This window comes from Anomaloglossus baeobatrachus, chromosome 9 (assembly GCF_048569485.1).
Source record: "Anomaloglossus baeobatrachus isolate aAnoBae1 chromosome 9, aAnoBae1.hap1, whole genome shotgun sequence".
Taxonomy (NCBI): domain Eukaryota; kingdom Metazoa; phylum Chordata; class Amphibia; order Anura; family Aromobatidae; genus Anomaloglossus; species Anomaloglossus baeobatrachus.
Genome location: NC_134361.1, coordinates 123500292 through 123525443, shown reverse-complemented (window position 1 = coordinate 123525443; position 25152 = coordinate 123500292). Strand labels below are relative to the sequence as shown.

At 54.3% G+C, this 25152-nt stretch overlaps 1 protein-coding gene across 2 annotated transcripts in view; it reads left to right on the top strand.

Moving 5' to 3' along the window:
* Window positions 1-1140: 1140 nt before the first annotated feature.
* The window catches only part of OPHN1 (oligophrenin 1), a 355691-nt gene continuing 331679 nt past the window's right edge, over window positions 1141-25152 (top strand). For both annotated transcript variants that reach the window (XM_075323980.1, XM_075323979.1), the window contains exon 1: window positions 1141-1418. The gene's annotated coding sequence lies outside the window, so the exon portion shown is untranslated. The remainder of the gene's footprint in view (window positions 1419-25152) is intronic.

Genomic DNA, 25152 nt, shown 5'->3' with positions numbered 1-25152 from the left:
ACGATGGGGAGTGCGCAGCATGGCGGATGGAGCACGTTTGGGAGTGCGCAGCATGGGGGATGGAGCACGATGGGGAGTGCGCTGCATGGCGGATGGAGCACGATGGAGAGTGCGGAGTATGGCGGATGGAGCACGTTTGGGAGTGCGCAGCATGGCGGATGGAGCACGTTTGGGAGTGCGCAGCATGGCGGATGGAGCACGTTTGGGAGTGCGCAGCATGGGGGATGGAGCACGATGGGGAGTGCGCAGCATGGCGGATGGAGCACGTTTGGGAGTGCGCAGCATGGGGGATGGAGCACGATGGGGAGTGCGCTGCATGGCGGATGGAGCACGTTTACGAGTACGCAGGATGGGAGATGGAGCACGATGGGGGGTGCGCAGCATGGCGGATGGAGCACGATGGGGTGTGCGCAGCATAGGGGATGGATCACGATGGTGAGTGCGTTGCATGGGGGATGGAGCACGATGGGAAGTGCACACCTCCCCCCAACACACACACGCGCGCGCACTGCACAACACACCACACACACACACACTGGGAACCACAAACAACTGCCCTACAGAGACACCCACACACAGACAACGCTGCACACACAAATATACGCACATACCACACAACACACACATTGCACAAAACATACCTCCCCCAAAACACACACACAAACCGCGCAACACACACACAACGCTACAGACACACAGCGCTCCACAAACAACGCAACACACATACAACACCGCTCTCACCCCCCGCCACACCCAGAACATGTACAGCGCCCTACACAAACACTTGGTAACTACATACAACAACATCTATATATATATATATATATATATATATATATATATGACAAAAGTCATACATGAACTACACAATACGTAAATTCTAGAATACCCGATGCGTAGAATCGGGCCACCTTCTAGTGTTAGAATATAATCACATAGGATGACACAATGAAAATAAAATTTAGGAAATTGTGTGTTGTTCTCTAATTTTGATCTCCTGTGGACTTGGATGAGGCCGCCACAGCCGCAGGGACACAGCTCTGAGGCGGACTCCTCCGCTCCCGGCCGGGGCTGCACTTCCCGGGTTTCTCACTGGGGGAAGAGTCGCCGCTGCAGTAAAGCATTTCATTTCCTGGAAGAAGCAAGGAAAAACCAGAGCAGACACTGTCACTTTAAGAGAGAAAGGCTGGAGAGGGGAGGCGGTGTCTTCGCGGCCTCAGTCTGCCCAGCTCCGAAGGAGGCGCCGGGAACCTTCCTGGAAGGAGCTGGGGCGACGTCACTGTCACCGGGGGACACAGGGTGCTCACCTGCTGGAGAGCGAGGGCGCGGTGTCCTCCATCACACTGCCTAGTACACAAAGACCCCATAGAGAGCAGCATCCCGCCCCCTGCGCAGTGTGCCCGGCGCCCCAGAGCCAGGTATGTACTGCCTTGCCATCATCCGCTGCTCTATTATTAGTCCTAGGTGCATGTGTGTGTTCCCCGCACTAACTACCCATCCACAACTTACCCCTCATCCTCTCTATTGTTACTATTGTTACATGTGATTCATTGCCCATCCATCTACTGATCTACGCATTCTCCTTGTTATGATCCCTGCTGTCATGTGTACCTGGATGTCTTCTGCCTGAGGCTGGTGCCACCCCTATCTTCAGCCTGAGTATGCCCTGGTTTATGGCTGCTGGCGTCTGCTGTGCAGTGTGACGTTCCTGTTATAAAGCTGGGGACATGTGTCACTTAACGTTTTGAAGCAAAGAGTACAAGACGTTCATACTGTATAACTACTTCAGGTTGTGACCAGAGCCTTGCCATCACCCCTGTGTATGTAGCAGCTGTGTATGGGGCTGAGGAGTGCTGGTGTCCTGGAGCCTTCCTATCACTCCTCTGTATGTAGTAGCTGTGTATGGGGCTGAGGAGAGCTGGTGTCCTGGAGCCTTCCTATCACCCCTGCTGTATGTAGCAGCTGTGTATGGGGCTGAGGAGCGCTGGTGTCCTGGAGCCTTCCTATCACTCCTCTGTATGTAGCAGCTGTGTATGGGGCTGAGGAACGCTGGTGTCCTGGAGCCTTCCTATCACTCCTCTGTATGTAGTAGCTGTGTATGGGGCTGAGGAGCGCTGGTGTCCTGGAGCCTTCCTATCACTCCTCTGTATGTAGCAGCTGTGTATGGGGCTGAGGAGCGCTGGTGCCCTGGAGCCTTGCCATCACCCCTCTGTATGTAGCAGCTGTGTATGGGGCTGAGGAGCGCTGGTGTCCTGGAGCCTTCCTATCACTCCTCTGTATGGAGCAGCTGTGTATGGGGCTGAGGAGAGCTAGTGTCCTGGAGCCTTCCTATCACTCCTCTGTATGTAGCAGCTGTGTATGGGGCTGAGGAGCGCTAGTGTCCTGGAGCCTTCCTATCACTCCTCTGTATGTAGCAGCTGTGTATGGGGCTGAGGAGCGCTGGTGCCCTGGAGCCTTCCTATCACCCCTCTGTATGTAGCAGCTGTGTATGGGGCTGAGGAGCGCTGGTGTCCTGGAGCCTTCCTATCACCCCTCTGTATGTAGCAGCTGTGTATGGGGCTGAGGAGCGCTGGTGCCCTGGAGCCTTCCTATCACCCCTCTGTATGTAGCAGCTGTGTATGGGGCTGAGGAGCGCTGGTGCCCTGGAGCCTTCCTATCACTCCTCTGTATGTAGCAGCTGTGTATGAGGCTGAGGAGCGCTGGTGTCCTGGAGCCTTCCTATCACTCCTCTGTATGTAGCAGCTGTGTATGGGGCTGAGGAGCGCTGGTGTCCTGGAGCCTTCCTATCATTCCTCTGTATGTAGCAGCTGTGTATGGGGCTGAGGAGCGCTGGTGCCCTGGAGCCTTCCTATCACTCCTCTGTATGTAGCAGCTGTGTATGGGGCTGAGGAGCGCTGGTGTCCTGGAGCCTTCCTATCACTCCTCTGTATGGAGCAGCTGTGTATCGGGCTGAGGAGAGCTAGTGTCCTGGAGCCTTCCTATCATTCCTCTGTATGTAGCAGCTGTGTATGGGGCTGAGGAGCGCTGGTGCCCTGGAGCCTTCCTATCACCCCTCTGTATGTAGCAGCTGTGTATGGGGCTGAGGAGCGCTGGTGTCCTGGAGCCTTCCTATCACCCCTCTGTATGTAGCAGCTGTGTATGGGGCTGAGGAGCGCTGGTGCCCTGGAGCCTTCCTATCACCCCTCTGTATGTAGCAGCTGTGTATGGGGCTGAGGAGCGCTGGTGCCCTGGAGCCTTCCTATCACCCCTCTGTATGTAGCAGCTGTGTATGGGGCTGAGGAGCGCTGGTGCCCTGGAGCCTTCCTATCACTCCTCTGTATGTAGCAGCTGTGTATGGGGCTGAGGAGCGCTGGTGTCCTGGAGCCTTCCTATCACTCCTCTGTATGTAGCAGCTGTGTATGGGGCTGAGGAGCGCTGGTGTCCTGGAGCCTTCCTATCACTCCTCTGTATGGAGCAGCTGTGTATGGGGCTGAGGAGCGCTGGTGCCCTGGAGCCTTCCTATCACTCCTCTGTATGGAGCAGCTGTGTATGGGGCTGAGGAGCGCTGGTGTCCTGGAGCCTTCCTATCACTCCTCTGTATGTAGCAGCTGTGTATGGGGCTGAGGAGCGCTGGTGTCCTGGAGCCTTCCTATCACTCCTCTGTATGTAGCAGCTGTGTATGGGGCTGAGGAGCGCTGGTGCCCTGGAGCCTTCCTATCACTCCTCTGTATGTAGCAGCTGTGTATGGGGCTGAGGAGCGCTGGTGCCCTGGAGCCTTCATATCACTCCTCTGTAAGTAGCAGCTGTGTATGGGGCTGAGGAGCGCTGGTGTCCTGGAGCCTTCCTATCACTCCTCTGTATGTAGCAGCTGTGTATGGGGCTGAGGAGCGCTGGTGTCCTGGAGCCTTCCTATCACTCCTCTGTATGTAGCAGCTGTGTATGGGGCTGAGGAGCGCTGGTGTCCTGGAGCCTTCCTATCACTCCTCTGTATGTAGCAGCTGTGTATGGGGCTGAGGAGCGCTGGTGTCCTGGAGCCTTCCTATCACTCCTCTGTATGTAGCAGCTGTGTATGGGGCTGAGGAGCGCTGGTGCCCTGGAGCCTTCCTATCACTCCTCTGTATGGAGCAGCTGTGTATGGGGCTGAGGAGCGCTGGTGTCCTGGAGCCTTCCTATCACTCCTCTGTATGTAGCAGCTGTGTATGGGGCTGAGGAGCGCTGGTGCCCTGGAGCCTTCCTATCACTCCTCTGTATGTAGCAGCTGTGTATGGGGCTGAGGAGCGCTGGTGTCCTGGAGCCTTCCTATCACTCCTCTGTATGTAGCAGCTGTGTATGGGGCTGAGGAGCGCTGGTGTCCTGGAGCCTTCCTATCACTCCTCTGTATGTAGCAGCTGTGTATGGGGCTGAGGAGCGCTGGTGCCCTGGAGCCTTCCTATCACTCCTCTGTATGTAGCAGCTGTGTATGGGGCTGAGGAGCGCTGGTGCCCTGGAGCCTTCCTATCACTCCTCTGTAAGTAGCAGCTGTGTATGGGGCTGAGGAGCGCTGGTGTCCTGGAGCCTTCCTATCACTCCTCTGTATGTAGCAGCTGTGTATGGGGCTGAGGAGCGCTGGTGTCCTGGAGCCTTCCTATCACTCCTCTGTATGTAGCAGCTGTGTATGGGGCTGAGGAGCGCTGGTGTCCTGGAGCCTTCCTATCACTCCTCTGTATGTAGCAGCTGTGTATGGGGCTGAGGAGCGCTGGTGTCCTGGAGCCTTCCTATCACTCCTCTGTATGTAGCAGCTGTGTATGGGGCTGAGGAGCGCTGGTGCCCTGGAGCCTTCCTATCACTCCTCTGTAAGTAGCAGCTGTGTATGGGGCTGAGGAGCGCTGGTGTCCTGGAGCCTTCCTATCACCCCTCTGTATGTAGCAGCTGTGTATGGGGCTGAGGAGCGCTGGTGTCCTGGAGCCTTCCTAGCACTCCTCTGTATGTAGCAGCTGTGTATGGGGCTGAGGAGCGCTGGTGTCCTGGAGCCTTCCTGTCACTCCTCTGTATGTAGCAGCTGTGTATGGGGCTGAGGAGCGCTGGAGCCTTCCTATCATTCCTCTGTATGGAGCAGCTGTGTATGGGGCTGAGGAGCGCTGGAGCCTTCCTATCATTCCTCTGTATGGAGCAGCTGTGTATGGGGCTGAGGAGCGCTGGTGCCCTGGAGCCTTCCTATCACTCCTCTGTATGTAGCAGCTGTGTATGGGGCTGAGGAGCGCTGGTGTCCTGGAGCCTTCCTATCACTCCTCTGTATGTAGCAGCTGTGTATGGGGCTGAGGAGCGCTGGTGTCCTGGAGCCTTGCCATCACCCCTCTGTATGTAGCAGCTGTGTATGGGGCTGAGGAGCGCTGGTGTCCTGGAGCCTTGCCATCACCCCTCTGTATGTAGCAGCTGTGTATGGGGCTGAGGAGCGCTGGTGTCCTGGAGCCTTCCTATCACTCCTCTGTATGGAGCAGCTGTGTATGGGGCTGAGGAGAGCTAGTGTCCTGGAGCCTTCCTATCATTCCTCTGTATGTAGCAGCTGTGTATGGGGCTGAGGAGCGCTGGTGCCCTGGAGCCTTCCTATCACTCCTCTGTATGTAGCAGCTGTGTATGGGGCTGAGGAGCGCTGGTGTCCTGGAGCCTTCCTATCATTCCTCTGTATGTAGCAGCTGTGTATGGGGCTGAGGAGCGCTGGTGCCCTGGAGCCTTCCTATCACTCCTCTGTATGGAGCAGCTGTGTATGGGGCTGAGGAGCGCTGGTGTCCTGGAGCCTTCCTATCACTCCTCTGTATGTAGCAGCTGTGTATGGGGCTGAGGAGCGCTGGTGTCCTGGAGCCTTCCTATCACTCCTCTGTATGTAGCAGCTGTGTATGGGGCTGAGGAGCGCTGGTGTCCTGGAGCCTTCCTATCACTCCTCTGTATGTAGCAGCTGTGTATGGGGCTGAGGAGCGCTGGTGTCCTGGAGCCTTCCTATCACTCCTCTGTATGTAGCAGCTGTGTATGGGGCTGAGGAGCGCTGGTGTCCTGGAGCCTTCCTATCACCCCTCTGTATGTAGCAGCTGTGTATGGGGCTGAGGAGCGCTGGTGCCCTGGAGCCTTCCTATCACTCCTCTGTAAGTAGCAGCTGTGTATGGGGCTGAGGAGCGCTGGTGTCCTGGAGCCTTCCTATCACCCCTCTGTATGTAGCAGCTGTGTATGGGGCTGAGGAGCGCTGGTGTCCTGGAGCCTTCCTATCACTCCTCTGTATGTAGCAGCTGTGTATGGGGCTGAGGAGCGCTGGTGTCCTGGAGCCTTCCTGTCACTCCTCTGTATGTAGCAGCTGTGTATGGGGCTGAGGAGCGCTGGAGCCTTCCTATCATTCCTCTGTATGGAGCAGCTGTGTATGGGGCTGAGGAGCGCTGGAGCCTTCCTATCATTCCTCTGTATGGAGCAGCTGTGTATGGGGCTGAGGAGCGCTGGTGCCCTGGAGCCTTCCTATCACTCCTCTGTATGTAGCAGCTGTGTATGGGGCTGAGGAGCGCTGGTGTCCTGGAGCCTTCCTATCACTCCTCTGTATGTAGCAGCTGTGTATGGGGCTGAGGAGCGCTGGTGTCCTGGAGCCTTCCTATCACTCCTCTGTATGTAGCAGCTGTGTATGAGGCTGAGGAGCGCTGGTGTCCTGGAGCCTTCCTATCACTCCTCTGAATGTAGCAGCTGTGTATGAGGCTGAGGAGCGCTGGAGCCTTCCTATCATTCCTCTGTATGGAGCAGCTGTGTATGGGGCTGAGGAGCGCTGGTGTCCTGGAGCCTTCCTATCACTCCTCTGTATGTAGCAGCTGTGTATGAGGCTGAGGAGCGCTGGTGTCCTGGAGCCTTCCTATCACTCCTCTGTATGGAGCAGCTGTGTATGGGGCTGAGGAGCGCTGGTGTCCTGGAGCCTTCCTATCACTCCTCTGTATGTAGCAGCTGTGTATGAGGCTGAGGAGCGCTGGTGTCCTGGAGCCTTCCTATCACTCCTCTGTATGGAGCAGCTGTGTATGGTGCTGAGGAGCGCTGGTGTCCTGGAGCCTTCCTATCACTCCTCTGTATGTAGCAGCTGTGTACGGGGCTGAGGAGCGCTGGTGTCCTGGAGCCTTCCTATCACTCCTCTGTAAGTAGCAGCTGTGTATGGGGCTGAGGAGCGCTGGTGTCCTGGAGCCTTCCTATCATTCCTCTGTATGTAGCAGCTGTGTATGGGGCTGAGGAGCGCTGGTGCCCTGGAGCCTTCCTATCACTCCTCTGTAAGTAGCAGCTGTGTATGGGGCTGAGGAGCGCTGGTGTCCTGGAGCCTTCCTATCATTCCTCTGTATGTAGCAGCTGTGTATGGGGCTGAGGAGCGCTGGTGCCCTGGAGCCTTCCTATCACTCCTCTGTATGGAGCAGCTGTGTATGGGGCTGAGGAGCGCTGGTGCCCTGGAGCCTTCCTATCACTCCTCTGTATGTAGCAGCTGTGTATGGGGCTGAGGAGCGCTGGTGTCCTGGAGCCTTCCTATCATTCCTCTGTATGTAGCAGCTGTGTATGGGGCTGAGGAGCGCTGGTGTCCTGGAGCCTTCCTATCACTCCTCTGTATGGAGCAGCTGTGTAGGGCTGAGGAGCGCTGGTGTCCTGGAGCCTTCCTATCACTCCTCTGTATGTAGCAGCTGTGTATGGGGCTGATGAGCGCTGGTGCCCTGGAGCCTTCCTATCACTCCTCTGTATGGAGCAGCTGTGTATGGGGCTGAGGAGCGCTGGTGCCCTGGAGCCTTCCTATCACCCCTCTGTAAGTAGCAGCTGTGTATGGGGCTGAGGAGCGCTGGTGCCCTGGAGCCTTCCTATCACTCCTCTGTATGTAGCAGCTGTGTATGGGGCTGAGGAGCGCTGGTGTCCTGGAGCCTTCCTATCACTCCTCTGTATGTAGCAGCTGTGTATGGGGCTGAGGAGCGCTGGTGTCCTGGAGCCTTCCTATCACCCCTCTGTAAGTAGCAGCTGTGTATGGGGCTGAGGAGCGCTGGTGTCCTGGAGCCTTCCTATCACCCCTCTGTAAGTAGCAGCTGTGTATGGGGCTGAGGAGCGCTGGTGTCCTGGAGCCTTCCTATCATTCCTCTGTATGTAGCAGCTGTGTATGGTGCTGAGGAGCGCTGGTGTCCTGGAGCCTTCCTATCACTCCTCTGTATGTAGCAGCTGTGTATGGGGCTGAGGAGCGCTGGTGCCCTGGAGCCTTCCTATCACTCCTCTGTATGTAGCAGCTGTGTATGGGGCTGAGGAGCGCTGGTGCCCTGGAGCCTTCCTATCACTCCTCTGTATGTAGCAGCTGTGTATGGGGCTGAGGAGCGCTGGTGCCCTGGAGCCTTCCTATCACTCCTCTGTATGTAGCAGCTGTGTATGGGGCTGAGGAGCACTGGTGCCCTGGAGCCTTCCTGTCATTCCTCTGTATGTAGCAGCTGTGTATGAGGCTGAGGAGCGCTGGTGCCCTGGAGCCTTCCTATCACCCCTCTGTATGTAGCAGCTGTGTATGGGGCTGAGGAGCGCTGGTGTCCTGGAGCCTTCCTATCACCCCTCTGTATGTAGCAGCTGTGTATGGGGCTGAGGAGCGCTGGTGTCCTGGAGCCTTCCTATCACTCCTCTGTATGGAGCAGCTGTGTAGGGCTGAGGAGCGCTGGTGTCCTGGAGCCTTCCTATCACTCCTCTGTATGTAGCAGCTGTGTATGGGGCTGAGGAGCGCTGGTGCCCTGGAGCCTTCCTATCACTCCTCTGTATGGAGCAGCTGTGTATGGGGCTGAGGAGCGCTGGTGCCCTGGAGCCTTCCTATCACCCCTCTGTAAGTAGCAGCTGTGTATGGGGCTGAGGAGCGCTGGTGCCCTGGAGCCTTCCTATCACTCCTCTGTATGTAGCAGCTGTGTATGGGGCTGAGGAGCGCTGGTGCCCTGGAGCCTTCCTATCACTCCTCTGTATGTAGCAGCTGTGTATGGGGCTGAGGAGCGCTGGTGCCCTGGAGCCTTCCTATCACTCCTCTGTATGTAGCAGCTGTGTATGGGGCTGAGGAGCACTGGTGTCCTGGAGCCTTCCTGTCACTCCTCTGTATGTAGCAGCTGTGTATGGGGCTGAGGAGCGCTGGTGTCCTGGAGCCTTCCTGTCACTCCTCTGTATGTAGCAGCTGTGTATGGGGCTGAGGAGCGCTGGTGTCCTGGAGCCTTCCTATCATTCCTCTGTATGTAGCAGCTGTGTATGAGGCTGAGGAGCGCTGGTGCCCTGGAGCCTTCCTATCACCCCTCTGTATGTAGCAGCTGTGTATGGGGCTGAGGAGCGCTGGTGTCCTGGAGCCTTCCTATCACTCCTCTGTATGTAGCAGCTGTGTATGGGGCTGAGGAGCGCTGGTGCCCTGGAGCCTTCCTATCACTCCTCTGTATGTAGCAGCTGTGTATGGGACTGAGGAGCGCTGGTGTCCTGGAGCCTTCCTATCACTCCTCTGTATGTAGCAGCTGTGTATGGGGCTGAGGAGCGCTGGTGCCCTGGAGCCTTCCTATCACTCCTCTGTATGTAGCAGCTGTGTATGGGGCTGAGGAGCGCTGGTGCCCTGGAGCCTTCCTATCACTCCTCTGTATGTAGCAGCTATGTATGGGGCTGAGGAGCGCTGGAGCCTTCCTATCATTCCTCTGTATGTAGCAGCTGTGTATTGGGCTGAGGAGCGCTGGTGTCCTGGAGCCTTCCTATCACTCCTCTGTATGTAGCAGCTGTGTATGGGGCTGAGGAGCGCTGGTGTCCTGGAGCCTTCCTATCATTCCTCTGTATGTAGCAGCTGTGTATGGGGCTGAGGAGCGCTGGTGCCCTGGAGCCTTCCTATCACTCCTCTGTATGTAGCAGCTGTGTATGGGGCTGAGGAGCGCTCTTGCCCTGGAGCCTTCCTATCACCCCTGCTGTATGTAGCAGCTGTGTATGGGGCCGAGGAACGCTGGCGTCCCGGAGCCTTCCTATCACCCCTGCTGTATGTAGCAGCTGTGTATGAGGCTGAGGAGCGCTGGTGCCCTGGAGCCTTCCTATCCCTCCTCTGTATGTAGCAGCTGTGTATGGGGCTGAGGAGCGCTGGTGCCCTGGAGCCTTCCTATCACTCCTCTGTATGTAGCAGCTGTGTATGGGGCTGAGGAGCGCTGGTGCCCTGGAGCCTTCCTATCACTCCTCTGTATGTAGCAGCTGTGTATGGGGCTGAGGAGCGCTGGTGCCCTGGAGCCTTCCTATCACTCCTCTGTATGTAGCAGCTGTGTATGGGGCTGAGGAGCACTGGTGTCCTGGAGCCTTCCTGTCACTCCTCTGTATGTAGCAGCTGTGTATGGGGCTGAGGAGCGCTGGTGTCCTGGAGCCTTCCTGTCACTCCTCTGTATGTAGCAGCTGTGTATGGGGCTGAGGAGCGCTGGTGTCCTGGAGCCTTCCTATCATTCCTCTGTATGTAGCAGCTGTGTATGAGGCTGAGGAGCGCTGGTGCCCTGGAGCCTTCCTATCACCCCTCTGTATGTAGCAGCTGTGTATGGGGCTGAGGAGCGCTGGTGTCCTGGAGCCTTCCTATCACTCCTCTGTATGTAGCAGCTGTGTATGGGGCTGAGGAGCGCTGGTGCCCTGGAGCCTTCCTATCACTCCTCTGTATGTAGCAGCTGTGAATGGGACTGAGGAGCGCTGGTGTCCTGGAGCCTTCCTATCACTCCTCTGTATGTAGCAGCTGTGTATGGGGCTGAGGAGCGCTGGTGCCCTGGAGCCTTCCTATCACTCCTCTGTATGTAGCAGCTGTGTATGGGGCTGAGGAGCGCTGGTGTCCTGGAGCCTTCCTATCACTCCTCTGTATGTAGCAGCTGTGTATGGGGCTGAGGAGCGCTGGTGCCCTGGAGCCTTCCTATCACTCCTCTGTATGTAGCAGCTATGTATGGGGCTGAGGAGCGCTGGAGCCTTCCTATCATTCCTCTGTATGTAGCAGCTGTGTATGGGGCTGAGGAGCGCTGGTGTCCTGGAGCCTTCCTATCACTCCTCTGTATGTAGCAGCTGTGTATGGGGCTGAGGAGCGCTGGTGTCCTGGAGCCTTCCTATCATTCCTCTGTATGTAGCAGCTGTGTATGGGGCTGAGGAGCGCTGGTGCCCTGGGGCCTTCCTATCACTCCTCTGTATGTAGCAGCTGTGTATGGGGCTGAGGAGCGCTCTTGCCCTGGAGCCTTCCTATCACCCCTGCTGTATGTAGCAGCTGTGTATGGGGCTGAGGAACGCTGGCGTCCCGGAGCCTTCCTATCACCCCTGCTGTATGTAGCAGCTGTGTATGAGGCTGAGGAGCGCTGGTGCCCTGGAGCCTTCCTATCCCTCCTCTGTATGTAGCAGCTGTGTATGGGGCTGAGGAGCGCTGGTGTCCTGGAGCCTTCCTATCACCCCTGCTGTATGTAGCAGCTGTGTATGGGGCTGAGGAGCGCTGGTGTCCTGGAGCCTTCCTATCACCCCTCTGTATGTAGCAGCTGTGTATGAGGCTGAGGAGCGCTGGTGTCCTGGAGCCTTCCTATCACTCCTCTGTATGTAGCAGCTGTGTATGGGGCTGAGGAGCGCTGGTGCCCTGGAGCCTTCCTATCACCCCTCTGTATGGAGCAGCTGTGTATGGGGCTGAGGAGCGCTGGTGTCCTGGGGCTGAGGAGCGCTGGTGTCCTGGAGCCTTCCTATCACTCCTCTGTATGTAGCAGCTGTGTATGAGGCTGAGGAGAGCTGGTGTCCTGGAGCCTTCCTATCACTCCTCTGTATGTAGCAGCTATGTATGGGGCTGAGGAGCGCTGGAGCCTTCCTATCATTCCTCTGTATGTAGCAGCTGTGTATGGGGCTGAGGAGCGCTGGTGCCCTGGAGCCTTCCTATCACTCCTCTGTATGTAGCAGCTGTGTATGGGGCTGAGGAGAGCTAGTGTCCTGGAGCCTTCCTATCACTCCTCTGTATGTAGCAGCTGTGTATGGGGCTGAGGAGCGCTGGTGTCCTGGAGCCTTCCTATCATTCCTCTGTATGTAGCAGCTGTGTATGGGGCTGAGGAGCGCTGGTGCCCTGGAGCCTTCCTATCACTCCTCTGTATGTAGCAGCTGTGTATGGGGCTGAGGAGCGCTCTTGCCCTGGAGCCTTCCTATCACCCCTGCTGTATGTAGCAGCTGTGTATGGGGCTGAGGAACGCTGGCGTCCCGGAGCCTTCCTATCACCCCTGCTGTATGTAGTAGCTGTGTATGGGGCTGAGGAGCGCTCTTGCCCTGGAGCCTTCCTATCACCCCTGCTGTATGTAGCAGCTGTGTATGAGGCTGAGGAGCGCTGGTGTCCTGGAGCCTTCCTATCACTCCTGCTGTATGTAGCAGCTGTGTATGGGGCTGAGGAGCGCTGGTGCCCTGGAGCCTTCCTATCACCCCTGCTGTATGTAGCAGCTGTGTATGGGGCTGAGGAGCGCTGGTGTCCTGGAGCCTTCCTATCACTCCTCTGTATGTAGCAGCTTTGTATGGGGCTGAGGAGCGCTGGTGCCCTGGAGCCTTCCTATCACTCCTCTGTATGTAGCAGCTGTGTATGGGGCTGAGGAGCGCTGGTGTCCTGGAGCCTTCCTATCACTCCTCTGTATGTAGCAGCTGTGTATGGGGCTGAGGAGCGCTGGTGTCCTGGAGCCTTCCTATCACTCCTCTCTATGTAGCAGCTGTGTATGGGGCTGAGGTGCGCTGGTGTCCTGGAGCCTTCCTATCATTTCTCTGTATGTAGCAGCTGTGTATGGGGCTGAGGTGCGCTGGTGTCCTGGAGCCTTCCTGTCACTCCTCTGTATGTAGCAGCTGTGTATGGGGCTGAGGTGCGCTGGTGTCCTGGAGCCTTCCTATCACTCCTCTGTATGTAGCAGCTGTGTATGGGGCTGAGGAGCGCTGGCGTCCTGGAGCCTTCCTATCACCCCTGCTGTATGTAGCAGCTGTGTATGAGGCTGAGGAGCGCTGGTGTCCTGGAGCCTTCCTATCACTCCTCTGTATGGAGCAGCTGTGTATGGGGCTGAGGAGCGCTGGTGTCCTGGAGCCTTCCTATCACTCCTGCTGTATGTAGCAGCTGTGTATGAGGCTGAGGAGTGCTGGTGTCCTGGAGCCTTCCTATCACTCCTCTGTATGTAGCAGCTGTGTATGAGGCTGAGGAGTGCTGGTGTCCTGGAGCCTTCCTATCACTCCTCTGTATGTAGCAGCTGTGTATGGGGCTGAGGAGCGCTGGTGTCCTGGAGCCTTCCTATCACTCCTGTATGTAGCATCTGTGTATGGGGCTGAGGAGCGCTGGAGCCTTCCTATCATTCCTCTGTATGGAGCAGCTGTGTATGGGGCTGAGGAGCGCTGGTGTCCTGGAGCCTTCCTATCATTCCTCTGTATGTAGCAGCTGTGTATGGGGCTGAGGAGCGCTGGTGCCCTGGAGCCTTTCTATCACTCCTGCTGTATGTAGCAGCTGTGTATGGGGCTGAGGAGCGCTGGTGCCCTGGAGCCTTCCTATCACCCCTGCTGTATGTAGCAGCTGTGTATGGGCCTGAGGAGCGCTGGTGTCCTGGAGCCTTCCTATCACTCCTCTGTATGTAGCAGCTGTGTATGGGGCTGAGGAGCGCTGGTGTCCTGGAGCCTTCCTATCACTCCTCTGTATGTAGCAGCTGTGTATGGGGCTGAGGAGCGCTGGTGTCCTGGAGCCTTCCTATCACTCCTCTGTATGTAGCAGCTGTGTATGGGGCTGAGGAGCGCTGGTGTCCTGGAGCCTTCCTATCACTCCTCTGTATGTAGCAGCTGTGTATGGGGCTGAGGAGCGCTGGTGTCCTGGAGCCTTCCTATCACTCCTCTGTATGTAGCAGCTGTGTATGGGGCTGAGGAGCGCTGGTGTCCTGGAGCCTTCCTGTCACTCCTCTGTATGTAGCAGCTGTGTATGGGGCTGAGGAGCGCTGGAGCCTTCCTATCATTCCTCTGTATGGAGCAGCTGTGTATGGGGCTGAGGAGCGCTGGTGTCCTGGAGCCTTCCTATCACTCCTGTATGTAGCATCTGTGTATGGGGCTGAGGAGCGCTGGAGCCTTCCTATCATTCCTCTGTATGGAGCAGCTGTGTATGGGGCTGAGGAGCGCTGGTGCCCTGGAGCCTTGCTATCACCCCTGCTGTATGTAGCAGCTGTGTATGGGGCTGAGGAGCGCTGGTGTCCTGGAGCCTTCCTATCACTCCTCTGTATGTAGCAGCTGTGTATGGGGCTGAGGAGCGCTGGTGCCCTGGAGCCTTCCTATCACTCCTGCTGTATGTATAATCACCAGCAGCGTATAGCCTGGTGATTACATGGTGGCATGGGCCCCCTGACAGTATGTTTATAGGTGTTTCAAGTTTAAGTTGTGGCATTGAGCGGTGCCAAATTCAGTATGGGGAATGAAGGGTTAATTCCCTTCATGTGGTAACACGAGCAGGCTGCTGTGATTGGTCAGCCTGCTGCGTGGTGGTAATGGAAGTTGTTATGATGGGAATTTATGGGGTTAATCTGCCCCCTGTGAGTAACGCGAGCAGGCTGTGTGATTGGTCAGCCTGCTGCGCGCCAATTTTAAAGTCTGTCATTGGTGGACAGAGGTAAATATGCAGGAGACTTGCCTTTATAAGGAGCCAGCTGTGAGCCAGCTGTGTCAGTTTCCAGCTGTGAAGAAAGAAGAATCCAGATGGAGTCCCTCCTGGAGAAGATGATGGCTCGGGTCGGCGCAGCGGACGGCGAGGAGTGGCTGAAGAGGTGTCTGGCGCCGGTGAACGAAGCCGCCGAAGTGGTCCTGGATCCAGCTTCGGATCTCGCCGGCGTTCCTGCGCGGAGGGAGGAACTTCTGCGGCCCGGAGAAGGAGAAGACGTCCGGAGATCCCTGCGGAAGAAGAGGAAGAAGAGCGACGTCTACTCACCGCCTGCATCATGTTCTCAGCGGTCCGGCGGAGGGAGGAAGAGGTCGGCATCTGCTCGCGGTCGGCGCGGCGATGGGAGGAAGACGCCGGAGACATCGCGAGAGGCGGGAGTTCCGGCGAGAGGAGGGTCCGGAGCATCGCGAGACCGCCCAAGAAGCCGACGAGATTTGGCCGCGTCATCAGGGCGCGACTCCCAGAAGGCTCGGCGGGCGATTATCCCGGAAGTCGCCGTCGGGAGTTCCGCTCCGGCTGTTGTGGCCGGGTATAGCGGAGATCCTGGGTCGCTCACGGGCCTGTACGCGCCGCCAGCCCCATTGCAAAAGAGCTCAGCTGGGGCTTTGGCGGCGGCGACGCAGGTCTGGAGCTCGACAGAAGAATCCGAAGAGGACGTCGCAGCGAGCGGAGGTCGTCAACCCCAGTACAGCGCGTTGGATGGACCCGGGAGCGGAGGACATGGTGAGAGCCCCCTTGCTGGAGCACCCAATGTTAATTGTGTAAAGGACATGGTCATTAGGACTTTGTCTGAACTGCTTGGGGGCCATGTAGTGCTACCCCAGGCACCTGTTGCTGAAGTTTCTATTCAGGACAGGTTCCCTGGGGTGGCAGAGTCTCATTTAAAGGAAGCACTGACATGTGATGTTTCCCCTTTGGGTTTTCATCTCAGTGCTTCCCTTAAGGAAAAGATTTGGAGACAAGAGTATGTAGATATCTTTTCTCTGTTACCGGTTGCTAGGGAATTGCAGCATAAAGTGGAGAAACTGGATGGAAAACAAGAGGTTGAGTCAGAACGAAAGAAAAATTTTAAATCATTTTATTCATGGTTACAGGCTTTCTCCATTTATGCTGCAGTTCTTGGGGAGAAGTTTCCTAAATTGTGTAGTGGTTTGTTTCAGCACCAAGATTGTATTCTGGAGGCTTATCGTAATTTCGGTGGCTTAGCGTGGCTGAATTACAATGAGTCTTTCAGGCAGAAGTTGGCGGTTCACCCTGCTGTCAAGTGGGGTGTTAAAGATGTCGGTTTATGGCTGAATTTAATGCTGCCTCAGCGACAGAACCCTCACAGACAGCAGGTGAATGTCAATTCAAAAAGGGGGGTGTGCTTTGCATTCAATGAGTCCTCGTGCAAGTGGCAGGGTACCTGTCGCTTTCGCCATGAGTGCTCGTTTTGTGGCGGGGCTCACCCCTTGTTTAAATGTTTTAAAAAGCATGGTCAGTCCACGGTACAGCCATCTGGTGTTAGGGAGCAGTTTTTCAAAGGCTCAGACTCCAGTGAGCCTGGAAGGAATGCTCCCGTGGCTAGACCGTTTTCCAGACAGGCCGAAGGCAGCTCTGGTTCGTAGTGGGTTTCAGGCAGGTTTTCCTGTACCTTCTTTTGAAGGTATAGGTTGTAATGTAACTAGGAATTTACAATCAGTTGATAGCCATAAGGAGGTTGTCAGGGCACATATTGAAAAAGAGCTGTTGTTAGGCAGGGTGTCTGGTCCTTTTGAATTTCCTCCGTTTACAAATTTTAGGATATCACCTTTGGGGGTTGTCCCCAAGAAGGAGGTTGATTCTTTTAGGATCATACATCACCTGTCTTATCCAGCAGGTAGCTCACTGAATGATGCTATTGATCCTAATGCATCTTCGGTGAGTTACACATCCTTTGATGAGGCTGTGGATTTGCTACGGAAGTTTGGCCCGGATTGTTTCCTGGCCAAATCTGATATCAAGTCTGCCTTCCGGCTTCTGCCAATTAACCCCTTGGGTTTTAATTCTTTGGGTTTTTGTTTTGAGGGCTCTTTTTATTTTGACAGGTGCCTCCCTATGGGTTTTTCTTTATCATGTTATTATTTTGAGTCCTTTTCCACGTTTTTGCATTGGTCAGTTCAAGAGGGGTTTTCAGAGGGGGGTATGTTACATTATTTGGACGATTTCCTTTTTGTTGGTAGGTCAGGACGTTGTTTGCAATTGCTAAATAAATTTTTGGGTTTGATGAAGTTTTTTGGGGTGCCGTTAGCTCAGGATAAAACAGTTTTCCCTTGTACGGAGCTTGAGTTTTTAGGGATTGTTCTGGATTCACAAAAAATGGAATTGAGGCTCCCTGGCCAGAAGATTACGAAGTTAAAAGGCTGTATTGCGAGTTTTTTAGTGAAGAAAAAGTGTACCCTGCGAGAGCTCCAATCTCTGCTGGGTGGTTTGAACTTTGCATTAAGAATTCTGCCAATGGGGAGAGTGTTTTCCAGACGTTTGTATGATGCAACTAAGGGTGTTAAGTGTTCAGGTTCACACATTAGAATTTCGTGTGAGATGAGGAAGGATTTAAGAATTTGGTATGAATTTTTAGAAAGTTTCAACGGGATTAGCTGCGTTCAACAGGATTTTATGTTGTCTCAGGATCTCCTTTGGTTTACAGGGGTGTCTAAGGAAGTGGGGTTCGGTACGATTTTTCGTACACACTGGTGCTTTTCTTCATGGCCTTCATCTTGGTTGTCGGAAGGTTTGCTGGAGAAGCAGGTGTTATTGGAGCTTTTTCCGGTTTTTGTTTCAGTGCATATTTGGGGTAAGGAACTAGCGAATAGGAGGATTATACTCATATCGCATTGTCAAGGTTTGGTTTTTGCTTTGAACACCTTGGTGGTGAAGTGTAGGTTTCTGGGTGGTGTATTGCGCAGATTGGTTCTATTGTGTCTGAAGTGGAATATTTGGTTGAAGGCTCGTTTTGCTCCTGAGTGCAATAATGCTTCCGTTTTTTACCTCTCTTCTCAGCGGTTAGAGGAATTCAGGAAGAGTTCAGGAAAGATGGATCCCCTTTTGACTGCATGCCCGTCCCAGTTGTGGGAGGCAATTTTGGATTAGTAGCAGATTCCATTAAAAATTCTATTGCACCAGGGACTTGGAAGGCTTACTCGGCTGCTTGGTTGGCATGGAATCAATTTTGTGATTCCAGGAATCTGGTTCCCCGCAAGTGTGATGTGTCAACAGCACTTGGTTTTTTGAATTTTTATGTTGGTTTAGGTTATCGTTATAATTTTTTGTATAAAACATTTTGTGGAATTTCTTTTTTCTTAAAATTATATGGTGAGGAGTCTCTATTAAGCTTATTTGTGGTTCGGCAGGCGCTAAAGGGTTGTAAAAAAGGTTGTGTTGTGCCTGATCGCCGCAGGCCTATATCCGTGAATCTCTTAGAAAGATTATGGTTTATGTTGAGTGAAGTTTGTTTTAACAATTTTGAGTTATGTTTATTTCGTGCAGCTTTTGTGCTTTGTTTCTTCGCAGCACTCAGAATTAGTGAGTTGTTGTCCCATAGTCGGTACAACACCTCGGGTTTATATAGAAAGGATGTTTATGTATCTGACTCTTGTGCGGTGTTATTTATTAGTAGGTCCAAAATGGATCAACTTGGTAAAGGGTGTTCTGTGAAGTTGCGTCCTTTATGGGATTCATGTATATGCCCCGTCACCAATTTATGTAAATGGCTTACTGTACGGGGGGATACCCCGGGTTTGTTGTTTTTACATGTTGACGGTTCGCCTGCCACTAAGTTTCAATTTAATGCAATATTAAAAAAATGTATGGTTAAGTTGCAGCTAGATAGCTCCAACTTCTCATCACATTCTTTTCGGATCGGGGCGGCAACCGAGGCAGCAAGAGCTGGCCTCACGGGAAAAAGAATTGGTAAAATTGGCAGATGGGCGTCAAAACGCTATCAGTTGTATATACGCCCGAATTTATTATAATTAATTTATTCTGTCTCTCTCCAATTCTAGGCCCAATGGTGATTTGGCTTGTAGGCCATTCGTTTATACACTGGGCGCAGAGGAGAGCGGCTTGTAGAAGTTACACAGAAAACTTATCTTTTCAGTATGAACTGATAAATGTTTTTTGGTACGGTATAAGGGGTCTGAAATTTTCTAATTTACTTGGCACCTTAAAAGGTATGCTGTTGACTCATCCGTATCCTGACCTTATAATTTTACACATTGGAGGGAATGACTTGGGGAAAATAAAGACTTTGGACTTGTTATCTAATTTCCGCAGAGATTTTGCGTTATTAAAGAATCTTTTTCCTTATTCAGCATTGATTTTTTCTGAAATTGTTCCGAGACTGGTTTGGAATGGCCAGCTTGCCTTTTTGGAAAAAATAAGGAAACGTGTCAATCGCGACATGGCAAAATTTTTTGTTAGTTTGGGCGACTTCTCATAGCGCCATAGTGATCTGGAAGGTTTTACGGTTGGCCTGTACAGGTCTGATGGGGTACATCTCTCTGACGTTGGTCTGGACATTTTTAATGTGGGTATCCAGAATATGATAGAAAAATGGCTGCGGTGTTTGGGGGGGGCCTCGTATTGTTAATACTCGGCCGTTTGGGAAAAAATCGCCCAACTATGTTGGGTGGATTGTGGTTTTATAAGTGGTTAATGGTACTTTATGGTGGTATTTATGGAATTTTATGGTTATTGAATTTCAATAATATGGTGAATTTAATTTATCAAGTTACCAATAATAAAACACCACGGCCATTTTTATCCAAATGTCATGTGTCTGAGTATTTATTCTTTATTAATGGTAAGTTAATTGGTTATAGTGGGCTTTATGCTACCATGTATAATCACCAGCAGCGTATAGCCTGGTGATTACATGGTGGCATGGGCCCCCTGACAGTATGTTTATAGGTGTTTCAAGTTTAAGTTGTGGCATTGAGCGGTGCCAAATTCAGTATGGGGAATGAAGGGTTAATTCCCTTCATGTGGTAACACGAGCAGGCTGCTGTGATTGGTCAGCCTGCTGCGTGGTGGTAATGGAAGTTGTTATGATGGGAATTTATGGGGTTAATCTGCCCCCTGTGAGTAACGCGAGCAGGCTGTGTGATTGGTCAGCCTGCTGCGCGCCAATTTTAAAGTCTGTCATTGGTGGACAGAGGTAAATATGCAGGAGACTTGCCTTTATAAGGAGCCAGCTGTGAGCCAGCTGTGTCAGTTTCCAGCTGTGAAGAAAGAAGAATCCCCCGCCCGCCCTCCCAGTGTAAAGTCATGGTTTTTAACTGTTTATTATTTTTGTCGTGATGTTTTATTAGTTGGGAAAAAATCGCCCAACTATGTTGGGTGGATTGTGGTTTTATAAGTGGTTAATGGTACTTTATGGTGGTATTTATGGAATTTTATGGTTATTGAATTTCAATAATATGGTGAATTTAATTTATCAAGTTACCAATAATAAAACACCACGGCCATTTTTATCCAAATGTCATGTGTCTGAGTATTTATTCTTTATTAATGGTAAGTTAATTGGTTATAGTGGGCTTTATGCTACCATGTAGCAGCTGTGTATGGTGCTGAGGAGCGCTGGTGCCCTGGAGCCTTCCTATCACTCCTCTGTATGTAGCAGCTGTGTATGGGGCTGAGGAGCGCTGGTGCCCTGGAGCCTTCCTATCACTCCTCTGTATGTAGCAGCTGTGTATGGGGCTGAGGAGCGCTGGTGCCCTGGAGCCTTCCTATCACTCCTCTGTATGTAGCAGCTGTGTATGGGGCTGAGGAGCGCTGGTATCCTGGAGCCTTGCCATCACCCCTGTGTATGTAGCAGCTGTGTATGGGGCTGAGGAGCGCTGGTGTCCTGGAGCCTTCCTATCACTCCTCTGTATGTAGCAGCTGTGTATGGGGCTGAGGAGCGCTGGTGCCCTGGAGCCTTCCTATCACCCCTCTGTATGTAGCAGCTGTGTATGGGGCTGAGGAGAGCTGGTGTCCTGGAGCCTTCCTATCACCCCTGCTGTATGTAGCAGCTGTGTATGAGGCTGAGGAGCGCTGGTGTCCTGGAGCCTTCCTATCACTCCTCTGTATGTAGCAGCTGTGTATGGGGCTGAGGAGTGCTGGTGTCCTGGAGCCTTCCTATCACTCCTCTGTATGTAGCAGCTGTGTATGGGGCTGAGGAGCGCTGGTGTCCTGGAGCCTTCCTATCACTCCTCTGTATGTAGCAGCTGTGTATGGGGCTGAGGAGCGCTGGTGCCCTGGAGCCTTCCTATCACTCCTCTGTATGTAGCAGCTGTGTATGGGGCTGAGGAGCGCTGGTGTCCTGGAGCCTTCCTATCATTCCTCTGTATGTAGCAGCTGTGTATGGGGCTGAGGAGCGCTGGTGTCCTGGAGCCTTCCTATCACTCCTCTGTATGTAGCAGCTGTGTATGGGGCTGAGGAGCGCTGGTGCCCTGGAGCCTTCCTATCACTCCTCTGTATGTAGCAGCTGTGTATGGGGCTGAGGAGCGCTGGTGTCCTGGAGCCTTCCTATCATTCCTCTGTATGTAGCAGCTGTGTATGGGGCTGAGGAGCGCTGGTGTCCTGGAGCCTTCCTATCACTCCTCTGTATGTAGCAGCTGTGTATGGGGCTGAGGAGCGCTGGTGCCCTGGAGCCTTCCTATCACTCCTCTGTATGTAGCAGCTGTGTATGGGGCTGAGGAGCGCTGGTGTCCTGGAGCCTTCCTATCATTCCTCTGTATGTAGCAGCTGTGTATGGGGCTGAGGAGCGCTGGTGTCCTGGAGCCTTCCTATCACTCCTCTGTATGTAGCACCTGTGTATGGGGCTGAGGAGCGCTGGTGTCCTGGAGCCTTCCTATCACTCCTCTGTATGTAGCAGCTGTGTATGGGGCTGAGGAGCGCTGGTGTCCTGGAGCCTTCCTATCACTCCTCTGTATGTAGCAGCTGTGTATGGGGCTGAGGAGCGCTGGTGTCCTGGAGCCTTCCTATCACTCCTCTGTATGTAGCAGCTGTGTATGGGGCTGAGGAGCGCTGGTGCCCTGGAGCCTTCCTATCACTCCTCTGTATGTAGCAGCTGTGTATGGGGCTAAGGAGCGCTGGAGCCTTCCTATCACTCCTCTGTATGTAGCAGCTGTGTATGGGGCTGAGGAGCGCTGGTGCCCTGGAGCCTTCCTATCACCCCTCTGTAAGTAGCAGCTGTGTATGGGGCTGAGGAGCGCTGGTGTCCTGGAGCCTTCCTATCATTCCTCTGTATGTAGCAGCTGTGTATGGTGCTGAGGAGCGCTGGTGTCCTGGAGCCTTCCTATCACTCCTCTGTATGTAGCAGCTGTGTATGGGGCTGAGGAGCGCTGGTGCCCTGGAGCCTTCCTATCACTCCTTTGTATGTAGCAGCTGTGTATGGGGCTGAGGAGCGCTGGTGTCCTGGAGCCTTCCTATCACTCCTCTGTATGTAGCAGCTGTGTATGGGGCTGAGGAGCGCTGGTGTCCTGGAGCCTTCCTATCACTCCTCTGTATGTAGTAGCTGTGTATGGGGCTGAGGAGCGCTGGTGTCCTGGAGCCTTCCTATCACTCCTCTGTATGTAGCAGCTGTGTATGGGGCTGAGGAGCGCTGGTGCCCTGGAGCCTTCCTATCACCCCTCTGTATGTAGCAGCTGTGTATGGGGCTGAGGAGCGCTGGTGCCCTGGAGCCTTCCTATCACTCCTCTGTATGTAGCAGCTGTGTATGGGGCTGAGGAGCGCTGGTGTCCTGGAGCCTTCCTATCACTCCTCTGTATGTAGCAGCTGTGTATGGGGCTGAGGAGCGCTGGTGTCCTGGAGCCTTCTTATCACTCCTCTGTATGTAGCAGCTGTGTATGAGGCTGAGGAGCGCTGGTGCCCTGGAGCCTTCCTATCACCCCTCTGTAAGTAGCAGCTGTGTATGGGGCTGAGGAGCGCTGGTGCCCTGGAGCCTTCCTATCACTCCTCTGTATGTAGTAGCTGTGTATGGGGCTGAGGAGCGCTGGTGCCCTGGAGCCTTCCTATCACCCCTCTGTATGTAGCAGCTGTGTATGGGGCTGAGGAGCGCTGGTGTCCTGGAGCCTTCCTATCACTCCTCTGTATGTAGCAGCTGTGTACGGGGCTGAGGAGCGCTGGTGTCCTGGAGCCTTCCTGTCACTCCTCTGTATGTAGCAACTGTGTATGGGGCTGAGGAGCGCTGGTGCCCTGGAGCCTTCCTATCACTCCTCTGTATGTAGCAGCTGTGTATGGGGCTGAGGAGCGCTGGTGTCCTGGAGCCTTCCTATCACTCCTCTGTATGTAGCAGCTGTGTACGGGGCTGAGGAGCGCTGGTGTCCTGGAGCCTTCCTATCACTCCTCTGTATGTAGCAGCTGTGTATGGGGCTGAGGAGCGCTGGTGTCCTGGAGCCTTCCTATCACTCCTCTGTATGGAGCAGCTGTGTATGGGGCTGAGGAGTGCTGGTGTCCTGGAGCCTTCCTATCGCCCTTGCTGTATGTAGCAGCTGTGTATGGGGCTGAGGAGCGCTGGTGTCCTGGAGCCTTCCTATCACTCCTCTGTATGTAGCAGCTATGTATGGGGCTGAGGAGCGCTGGAGCCTTCCTATCATTCCTCTGTATGTAGCAGCTGTGTATGGGGCTGAGGAGCGCTGGTGTCCTGGAGCCTTCCTATCACTCCTCTGTATGTAGCAGCTGTGTATGGGGCTGAGGAGCGCTGGTGTCCTGGAGCCTTCCTATCATTCCTCTGTATGTAGCAGCTGTGTATGGGGCTGAGGAGCGCTGGTGCCCTGGAGCCTTCATATCACTCCTCTGTATGTAGCAGCTGTGTATGAGGCTGAGGAGCGCTCTTGCCCTGGAGCCTTCCTATCACCCCTGCTGTATGTAGCAGCTGTGTATGGGGCTGAGGAACGCTGGCGTCCCGGAGCCTTCCTATCACCCCTGCTGTATGTAGCAGCTGTGTATGAGGCTGAGGAGCGCTGGTGCCCTGGAGCCTTCCTATCCCTCCTCTGTATGTAGCAGCTGTGTATGGGGCTGAGGAGCGCTGGTGTCCTGGAGCCTTCCTATCACCCCTGCTGTATGTAGCAGCTGTGTATGGGGCTGAGGAGCGCTGGTGTCCTGGAGCCTTCCTATCACCCCTCTGTATGTAGCAGCTGTGTATGAGGCTGAGGAGCGCTGGTGTCCTGGAGCCTTCCTATCACTCCTCTGTATGTAGCAGCTGTGTATGGGGCTGAGGAGCGCTGGTGCCCTGGAGCCTTCCTATCATTCCTCTGTATGGAGCAGCTGTGTATGGGGCTGAGGAGCGCTGGTGTCCTGGGGCTGAGGAGCGCTGGTGTCCTGGAGCCTTCCTATCACTCCTCTGTATGTAGCAGCTATGTATGGGGCTGAGGAGCGCTGGAGCCTTCCTATCATTCCTCTGTATGTAGCAGCTGTGTATGGGGCTGAGGAGCGCTGGAGCCTTCCTATCACTCCTCTGTATGTAGCAGCTGTGTATGGGGCTGAGGAGAGCTAGTGTCCTGGAGCCTTCCTATCACTCCTCTGTATGTAGCAGCTGTGTATGGGGCTGAGGAGCGCTGGTGTCCTGGAGCCTTCCTATCACCCCTGCTGTATGTAGTAGCTGTGTATGGGGCTGAGGAGCGCTCTTGCCCTGGAGCCTTCCTATCACCCCTGCTGTATGTAGCAGCTGTGTATGAGGCTGAGGAGAGCTAGTGTCCTGGAGCCTTCCTATCACTCCTCTGTATGGAGCAGCTGTGTATGGGGCTGAGGAGCGCTGGTGCCCTGGAGCCTTCCTATCACTCCTGCTGTATGTAGCAGCTGTGTATGGGGCTGAGGAGCGCTGGTGCCCTGGAGCCTTCCTATCACCCCTGCTGTATGTAGCAGCTGTGTATGGGGCTGAGGAGCGCTGGTGTCCTGGAGCCTTCCTATCACTCCTCTGTATGTAGCAGCTTTGCATGGGGCTGAGGAGCGCTGGTGCCCTGGAGCCTTCCTATCACTCCTCTGTATGTAGCAGCTGTGTATGGGGCTGAGGAGCGCTGGTGTCCTGGAGCCTTCCTATCACTCCTCTGTATGTAGCAGCTGTGTATGGGGCTGAGGAGCGCTGGTGTCCTGGAGCCTTCCTATCATTCCTCTGTATGTAGCAGCTGTGTATGGGGCTGAGGAGCGCTGGTGCCCTGGAGCCTTCCTATCACTCCTCTGTATGTAGCAGCTGTGTATGAGGCTGAGGAGCGCTCTTGCCCTGGAGCCTTCCTATCACCCCTGCTGTATGTAGCAGCTGTGTATGGGGCTGAGGAACGTTGGCGTCCCGGAGCCTTCCTATCACCCCTGCTGTATGTAGCAGCTGTGTATGAGGCTGAGGAGCGCTGGTGCCCTGGAGCCTTCCTATCCCTCCTCTGTATGTAGCAGCTGTGTATGGGGCTGAGGAGCGCTGGTGTCCTGGAGCCTTCCTATCACTCCTCTGTATGTAGCAGCTTTGTATGGGGCTGAGGAGCGCTGGTGCCCTGGAGCCTTCCTATCACTCCTCTGTATGTAGCAGCTGTGTATGGGGCTGAGGAGCG